Here is a 9,818-nt window from a genome sequence, read left to right as displayed (position 1 = left end):
TCCGTGAGCATCTCCTGAAGTTCCGGGTACCAAGTTCTTCTTGGCCAATCCGGAGCCACGAGTATCGTTCTTACTCCCCTTTGCCGTATAATTCTCAGTACTTTTGGTATGAGAGGCAGAGGAGGAAACACATACACTGACTGGAACACCCACGGCGTTACCAGAGCGTCCACAGCTATTGCCTTAGGGTCTCTTGACCTGGCGCAATACCTGTCCAGTTTTTTGTTGAGGCGAGACGCCATCATGTCCACCTTTGGTTTTTCCCAACGGTTCACAATCATGTGGAAGACTTCTGGATGAAGTCCCCACTCTCCTGGGTGTAGATCGTGTCTGCTGAGGAAGTCTGCTTCCCAGTTGTCCACTCCCGGAATGAACACTGCTGACAGTGCTATCACATGATCTTCCGCCCAGCGAAGAATCCTTGCAGCTTCTGCCATTGCTCTCCTGCTTCTTGTGCCGCCCTGTCTGTTTACGTGGGCGACTGCCGTGATGTTGTCCGACTGGATCAACACCGGCTGACCCTGAAGCAGGGGTTTTGCCAGGCTTAGAGCATTGTAAATCGCTCTTAGCTCCAGTATATTTATGTGAAGAGACATCTCCAGGTTTGACCATACTCCCTGGAAGTTTCTTCCCTGTGTGACCGCTCCCCAGCCTCTCAGACTGGCATCCGTGGTCACCAGGACCCAGTCCTGTATGCCGAATCTGCGGCCCTCTAACAGATGAGCACTCTGCAACCACCACAGAAGAGACACCCTTGTCCGTGGCGACAAGGTTATCCGCTGATGCATCTGCAGATGCGATCCGGACCATTTGTCCAGCAGATCCCACTGAAAAGTTCGTGGAATCTGCCGAATGGAATCGCTTCGTAAGAAGCCACCATCTTTCCCAGGACTCTTGTGCATTGATGCACAGACACTTTCCCTGGTTTTAGGAGGTTCCTGACAAGTTCGGATAACTCCTTGGCTTTCTCCTCCGGAAGAAACACCTTTTTCTGAACCGTGTCCAGAATCATTCCCAGGAACAGCAGACGTGTCGTCGGGGTCAATTGAGATTTTGGAAAATTCAGAATCCACCCGTGCTGTTGCAGCACTATTTGGGTTAGTGCTACTACGTCCCCCAGCTGTTCCCTGGACCTTGCCCTTATCAGGAGATCGTCCAAGTAAGGGATAATTAATACGCCTTTTCTTCGTAGAAGAAACATAATTTCGGCCATTACCTTGGTAAAGACCCGAGGTGCCGTGGACAATCCAAACGGCAGCGTCTGAAACTGATAATGACAGTTTTGCACCACGAACCTGAGGTACCCTTGATGTGAAGGGCAAATTGGGACATGCAGGTAAGCATCCTTGATGTCCAGGGACACCATAAAGTCCCCTTCTTCCAGATTCGCTATCACTGCTCTGAGTGACTCCATCTTGAACTTGAATTTTTGTATGTACAGGTTCAAAGATTTCAGATTTAGAATAGGTCTTACCGAGCCGTCCGGCTTCGGTACCACAAATAGTGTGGAATAATACCCCTTTCCCTGTTGTAGGAGGGGTACCTTGACTATCACCTGCTGAGAATACAGCTTGTGAATGGCTTCCAATACCGTCGCCCTGTCTGAGGGAGACGTTGGCAGAGCAGACTTTAGGAACCGGCAAAGGGGGAGACTTCTCGAATTCCAACCTGTAACCCTGAGATACTATCTGCAGGATCCAGGGGTCCACCTGTGAGTGAGCCCACTGTGCGCTGAAATTCTTGAGTCGACCCCCCACCGCCCCTGAGTCCGCTTGTAAAGCCCCAACGTCATGCTGAGGGCTTTGCAGAAGCCGGGGGGGGGCTTCTGCTCCTGGGAAGAAGTTGCTTGGTGCACTCTCTTACCCTTTCCTTTGCCTCGGGGCAAATATGACTGTCCTTTCGCCCGCTTGTTCCTATAGGAACGAAAGGACTGCGGCTGAAAAGACGGTGTCTTTTTCTGTTGGGAGGGGACCTGAGGTAAAAAGGTGGATTTCCCGGCTGTTGCCGTGGCCACCAAATCCGATAGACCGACCCCAAATAATTCCTCCCCCTTATACGACAATACTTCCATATGCCGTTTGGAATCCGCATCACCTGACCATTGTCGCGTCCATAAACTTCTTCTGGCAGATATGGACATCGCACTTACTCTCGATGCCAGAGTGCAAATATCCCTCTGTGCATCTCGCATATATAGAAATGCATCCTTTAAATGCTCTATAGTCAGTAAAATACTGTCCCTATCCAGGGTATCAATATTTTCAGTCAGGGAATCCGACCAAACCACCCCAGCACTGCACATCCATGCAGAGGCGATGGCTGGTCGCAGTATAACACCAGTATGAGTGTATATACTTTTCAGGGTAGTTTCCAGCCTCCTATCTGCTGGATCCTTGAGGGCGGCCGTTTCAGGAGACGGTAACGCCACTTGTTTTGATAAGCGTGTGAGCGCCTTATCCACCCTAGGGGGTGTTTCCCAGCGCGCCCTAACCTCTGGCGGGAAAGGATATAATGCCAATAACTTCTTTGAAATTAGCAGTTTTCTATCGGGGTTAACCCACGCTTCATCACACACTTCATTCAATTCGTCTGATTCAGGAAAAACTACAGGTAGTTTTTTCAGACCCCACATAATACCCCTTTTTGTGGTACATGCAGTATCAGAGATATGTAAAGCCTCCTTCATTGCCGTGATCATATAACGTGTGGCCCTACTGGAAAATACGTTTGTTTCTTCACCGTCGACACTAGATTCGGTGTCCGTGTCTGGGTCTGTGTCGACCGACTGAGGTAAAGGGCGTTTTACAGCCCCTGACGGTGTCTGAGACGCCTGTACAGGTACTATTTTTGTAATGTGCTGACATTATCACGTAATTCCATAAATAAAGCCATCCATTCCGGTGTCGACTCCCTAGGGGGTGACATCACCATTACCGGCAATTGCTCCGCCTCCACACCAACATCGTCCTCATACATGTCGACACACACGTACCGACACACAGCAGACACACAGGGAATGCTCTTATCGAAGACAGGACCCCACTAGCCCTTTGGGGAGACAGAGGGAGAGTTTGCCAGCACACACCCAAGCGCTATAAATATATAGGAACAACCCTATAGAAGTGTTGTCTCCCTTATAGCAGCTTAATATATATCAAAAACGCCAAAAAAAAATGCCCCCCCTCTCTTTTTTACCCTGTTTCTGTAGTGCAGTGCAGGGGAGAGTCCTGGGAGCCTTCCTCGCAGCGGAGCTGAGCAGGAAAATGGCGCTGTGTGCTGAGGAGATAGGCCCCGCCCCCTATTTCGGCGGGCTCTTCTCCGGAGTTTGTGAGACCTGGCAGGGGTTAAATACATCCATATAGCCCCAAGGGCTATATGTGATGTATTTTTTTAGCCAGAACAAGGTATTCTCATTGCTGCCCAGGGCGCCCCCTGCAGCGCCCTGCACCCTCCGTGACCGCTGGTGTGAAGTGTGTGACAACAATGGCGCACAGCTGCAGTGCTGTGCGCTACCTCATGAAGACTGAAAAGTCTTCTGCCGCCGGTTCCTGGACCTCTTCGCTTTTCGGCATCTGTAAGGGGGTCGGCGGCGCGGCTCAGGGACCGGACTCCATGGCTGGGCCTGTGTTCGATCCCTCTGGAGCTAATGGTGTCCAGTAGCCTAAGAAGCCAATCCATCCTGCACGCAGGTGAGTTCACTTCTTCTCCCCTAAGTCCCTCGTTGCAGTGAGCCTGTTGCCAGCAGGACTCACTGAAAATAAAAAACCTAAAAACTTTTTCTAAGCAGCTCTTTAGAAGAGCCACCTAGATTGCACCCTGCTCGGACAAGCACAAAAACCTAACTGAGGCTTGGAGGAGGGTCATAGGGGGAGGAGCCAGTGCACACCACCTGATCCTAAAGCTTTATTTTTGTGCCCTGTCTCCTGCGGAGCCGCTAATCCCCATGGTCCTGACGGAGTCCCCAGCATCCACTAGGACGTTAGAGAAACAAGAGTTATGGTAGACTTACCATGCTGTTTGTTCGAGGTCCATAGGCTCTACAGAGCTCCCACCCTGACGCACCTGGCTATGGTAATATTATATGGTCACTAGTTCTCCAATTTAATATGAGCGTGTTTCTTGAGTGTTCCATTATTCCTTCTCATCTGTCCTGCTCCTGCCTTGTGCTTGTTTACAAAACTAAATGGCCTGAGGCTGGGGAAGGATTATAGGTGAGACGGAACCTGGGCATCCTGGGACTCGAAAGCTTTAATTGTTTGGTTCCCCGTTTGTTCCAAATCACCTAAACCCCTATGGTAATCCTGTGGAGCCTATCCTGGCGGGACATGCACTCCCGACACGGCTAGGCACATCTGCATCTTTGCAGTCCCATTCACTGTGAACAGGGGTCAAGCACAACTTTGACGTGCACTCATTTGCAGCATATGAGGCGTGAATGCGCCTAGATGTAGCCACAATGAGCGCGGCTACATCTGTATCAAAGCTTCTGAAGAGTAGATAAATTGCGTCTATTAACTTTCCCGTTTCTAGCTAGCATTTATCAAAATAGAGTCTTAAAATTATAGGCAGAAGCTGACTGGTTGCTATGACAACTTCTCACTCTGTAATAGCTATAATACATCTCTTCCAGTGTGAGCGGCTAACAAGGATGTACCGCCTGCTGCTGTGCAGGTGTCGTCACTCCACCCACCTGTGCAACGCCGCCGCAGACGATTTCCAGGCACGCCAGAGACTTCACTCTCGAGACCACTCCTCAGGGCGGACACCACCTCACCGCGGACGACAGGGGTCTGGAAAGAGAGGAATATGTCGGTTGAGACGTACGCCCGACCTCCGCCTGGAGCACGGGACACGTCAGGGGTAGCCGCGACCTTAACCGGCTGGGCGGAAGGTCATCACTGGCCAATAGGCCTCAGCTACCCAATTCTCACACACTCGCACTCTCGCACGTTGTGTGGTGAGAGGGGGGTCCTCGCGTCCGCGAGCAAACCCTCCGGACCGGTATACAGGGGGGATGACCGACAGACAGACACAGGGTGATACTCACTTCCAACTTGCGGGTCACCTTGATTGTCGCACCTCTCCACTCCTGTTGGGACAAGAAGAACAACCTCCCTACCTGCAGGCTACTCTACGGCTAACAACGATACAGCCAACTACGCCTGCCTAACAAACTAACTCAAACAACTGGAGGCTACTGGTTCTGCCCCAATCAACGGAGACTGTACTAATTAACACGTGCACTACCCGGCAAGTCAGTGGAACACTTCCCCGGCCCAACAGTATACCCCGATTTACTAGTCCTACCTTCCGGATGTTGGACACCAGCCGGTGCCTTCGGTTCACAAGGGAGGGCGGGGGTCTGGAACAGACTGGCCCACTTCCGATGACCGGGGGATGGCGACGTGTGGGACGGGAACGTTACTCCACACTTCCAATCCCCTGGGTCATACACTGCGTGGGGCCGGTCGGCTTCAAACAGCAACCTCTGACCCCTCGAGAGCTGCTGCACAGCCCACTTCCAGCCGGAAGGGCGCAGGCGGGAGCCTGAAGGAGGGGCACAGGCCTGGGGTGAGGGCACAGGCCTGGGGCCTGGAGTGAGGGCACAGGCCTGGGGCCTGGAGTGAGGGCACAGGCTTGAGGCCTGGAGGGAGGGCACAGGCCTGGAGAGAGGGCACAGGCCTGAGGCCTGGAGGGAGGGCACAGGCCTGGGGCCTGGAGAGAGTACAGGCCGGAGCCTGGAGAGAGGGCACAGGCTTGAGGCCTGGAGGGAGGGCACAGGCCTGGGGCCTGGAGTGGGCACAGGCCGGAGGCCTGCCTAACGTGCACACAGGCCGACAGGGCCTGACTCTGCCCGCAGGCCTAGTGCCTGTCCCTGGTGCTTTAGGGAGGATTATATATAGGTAGAGGTGGCCCAGGGCCGCCTACCTGTCACGGAGGGAGAGGCTGCAGCGGGGAGCTTCGTTAGCTCTTTTGCTCTCCACACGCTGCAGCACTCTCCGCCGGACATCCGCCGCTGGTCGCCGTCTTCCGTCTTCCTGGGTGCCTCCGCCGACGTCTTCCTCCGCACCGCCGACGTCTTCTTCCGCACCGCCGATGTCTTCTTCTCCGCCGACGTCTTCTTCCGCAGGAGCTCTTCTTCCTCTTCTGTCCTCGTCCGCCGTCCGACTGACTGGTCCCGCTCCGCAGCGCCTCTTATATGGCGCCGGGAGCGGGCGGAGCTATGACGCGGCGAGCCCCGATTGGCTCGCCGCGGCGAGCTCTGATTGGCGGCCGAGGCGCGAGCCCTGATTGGCTCGCGCTTGGCGCGCCGTTTGAAATACGCCGCTGGGATTGGAGGGGCTTGAATCCTTTCGGATGCAAGCCCCTCCAGACTGGAAACCGCCCGCCGCTCCTCCGCCCGCCGCTCTGCCGCCCGTCGCTCCGTGGAGGGGAAAGTGGTAATCCCCTTCACATTTCCCCCCCCTTTGTCCTTTGTGGTCTCCACAAAGCAAGAATCCGACCACACAAAGTTCGGATCCGCGTAGCGAGGGCCCGGAACGCCCCTATTTGAGCGCAGAGAGCGCCTTGGCAGGGGAGAGGCCACTACTTCGGCTGGGGCTTGAGGTCCCGATGCCTCCTCCGGATGATTCTCCTCCACCGGCAACCACCATTCCTCGTCTGACAGAGGGGTCAGAGCGTCCTCGATAGGGGCCCCTAACCCGTCCTCCGCTGCCGGGGACTCAGCCCCGCTCGCCGGATCCGGGAACGGACAAGGTCGCAGTTTACTACGATGTAACGTGCGCAGGCGTCTCGTCCCATCGGTAGACTCCACTTGATACACTGGTCCCCCCGGGTCCAAGCGACGGCGAACAAGGTATGGGGTTACTTCCCACCGTTTGGACAATTTCCCCCCTGGGCGAACCTTTCGCACCAACACTCGCTGGCCCACGGCCAACGATCCAGGCTCGTGGGACCTCACAGGTGGATGCTGGTGGTCGGCGATCAGCCTCCCAGCCAACTCGTGCGCCGCCTTCAGACGTAGGCGATGGTCCTCGACCCATTCGGCAGGGGCGAGGGGCGTTACCTCCTCAGTCCCGGACAGTTGTAAGTCGTGTGCCTCCCGTCCGGGTCGGCCGAACAACAAGAAAAAAGGTGAAAATCCCGTGGTGTGGTGAACTCTGTTGTTGTAAGTCCAGACCAGCTCCTGAACACGTTCGGGCCATCGCTGCTTCTCGGCACGCTCCAACACGCGGAGCATCTGCAGCAGAGTCCGGTTGAATCTCTCGCAGGCGCCATTCCCCTGCGGATGGTAAGGTGTCGTGCGGGACTTTTGAACGCCATAAAGCTGGCAGAGGCGCTCCATCAGCTGCCCCTGGAAACAGGCACCCTGGTCCGAATGGATCCGCTCAGGACAACCGTACTGCCGAATGAAATGTTCGACGATCGCTCGTGTTGCCGACTCTGCGGTCTGGTTTCGGGTGGGAACCACTACCGTGAATTTAGTGAAGTGGTCAGTCATTACCAAGGCATACTGGTGCCCACTTACAGATTCCCCGACCAACACGTAGTCGATCATCAGCATCTCCAGTGGCCGACTGGTCCGGATCGTCTGGATGGGCACGTGTTGTTCCGGTGGTTTAACTACCGCACACCGCCTGCACTCACGACACACCTGGTCCACGACCGCTTGCAGCCGGGGGGCGAAATATTGGCGTCTCAACCAATGGTATGTCTTATAGGGTCCCAAATGGGCCCCTTGCTCGTGCGCCTCTTCCACCAGCGACCGCACCCGGGCTTCTGGCACGACCATCTGCTCCACAGTACGCATTTCCTGTTCCAAGTAGCAGCGTCTCCGCAAGGTACCAGCGCAGACCCGCAAATGGTCCCAACGACGTACCACCTTCCTACAGAACCCGGTCAGTCCATCCTGCTCTTGGCGGGATGGCACATGACCCCTCTGTACCCACTGTCGAACGAGGTCCAAATCCTCATCAGCCTGCTGTTCCTGTGCCCAGTCCATCTCCGTGTACCTAAGCAAGGCAGTCTGGGCGTTTTGTCGGTACAACTCTCCGGCCGTGGCCTGCCGCACACGAGTGAGATCCGGCATTTCTTCGCCGCAGTCCTCTTCTTCCCCACCAGGTTCGGGGGTTTCCACCGGAAAACGAGACAGGGCATCTGCGTTGGCATTACTCTTCCCCGGTCGATAGCGGATTTTGTAGGAGAACTTGGCCAACCTGGCCACCCATCGTTGCTCCAAGGCACCCAACTTGGCGGTCTCCAGGTACGCCAAGGGGTTGTTATCCGTGAAAATATCCACGTGGGTGGCGGTCAAGTACTCCGCAAACTTCTCGGTCACGGCCCACACCACTGCCAGTAGCTCCAACTTGAAGGAACTGTAGTTGTCTGGGTTCCTTTCGGTCTCTCGCAGGCTACGACTGCCGTAAGCAATCACCCGCTCCTGCCCATCCTGGACCTGAGCCAAGACCGCGCCCAACCCCTGTAGACTCCCATCCGTGTATAGGACGAAGGGCTTCTCGAAGTCTGCGTACCCCAACACTGGAGCTTCCGTGAGACTTCCTTTCAGTTGGTCAAAGGCCAGGTTCTGCGCTTCTCCCCAAGTCTCCAGGGCAGCTTTCTTAGTGGTCGCAATCCCCCTAAGCAAGGCATGTAGGGGTTCCGCGATCCGGGCGAAATCCTTGATGAAGCGCCGGTAGTACCCCACCAAGCCCAGAAATGCCCGCAATTCCGTGACGGTGGTGGGCACCTTCCATTCCTGGACGGCCGCCACTTTGCTGGGGGTTGGGTACACCCCATCACGTGACACTACATGCCCGAGGTACTCCAAGCTGGATTTCAACAGGTGGCACTTCCGGGGCTTGAGCTTCAGGCCGTATGCTTCCAACCGCTGAAGAACCAGGTCGAGTCGAGCAAAGTGTTCCTCCAAGGTCGGGGCGAACACAATGATGTCGTCCAAGTAGATCAGCAAGGCTTCAAAGTTCAAGTCTCCCAAGCACCGTTCCATCATCCGCTGGAATGTGGCGGGTGCATTGTTTAACCCAAACGGCATGCGGCAGAATTCGAACAACCCCATGGGAGTGACGAATGCGGTCTTCTCCCTATCCTGCGGGGCCACCGGCACTTGCCAGTATCCACTGGCCAGGTCCAGGGTCGAAAAAAACTTCGCATTGCCCAGTGCAGCTAGGGACTCCTCGATCCTAGGGAGAGGGTAAGCGTCCCGGACGGTGCAACTGTTCAGCTTCCGGTAGTCCACACAGAACCGGATAGTCCCGTCCTTCTTCCGGACTAAGACTATGGGTGCAGCCCAGGGACTTTTGCTCTCCTGGATCACGTGGTTGTCCAGCATCTGACGCAACATGCTCTTTACTTCCTGGTACAACCGGGGCGGTATCGGCCGATACCGCTCCCGAACCGGGGGGGCGTCTCCGGTGCGGATCTCATGCTGCAGGTCCTCCGTATACCCAAAATCTTCCTCATGCCGGGAGAACACCTTCTGACGGTTCCAGAGCATCTGGTCCAGCTTGGCTACGTCCCCGGCCGCGCACTCTTCCAGCGACACGTCCATCTGTGTACGGATCATGGTACCGTTCCACTCGGGGCAGGGCCCCTCCTGCTCCTCCACTTGAACGGATAACGCCCATGCCTCGGAAGCCTCTGGCCGTAGGGACAGTTTACGCATACCCTGAACGCTATTCTCGTGAATCGCCACCACCTGAGCGATAACTGTCCCAGCCGGGACTCGGCAAAGCTGGTCGGTAAGATTGCAAAAGCGGACGGAGACCTTTCCACCGGTCACCACCGACACGGTCCGTGCCACC

The sequence above is a fragment of the Pseudophryne corroboree genome, chromosome 2, assembly GCF_028390025.1.
Source record: "Pseudophryne corroboree isolate aPseCor3 chromosome 2, aPseCor3.hap2, whole genome shotgun sequence".
Taxonomy (NCBI): Eukaryota; Metazoa; Chordata; class Amphibia; order Anura; family Myobatrachidae; genus Pseudophryne; species Pseudophryne corroboree.
Note: the sequence above shows the minus strand (reverse complement) of the source record.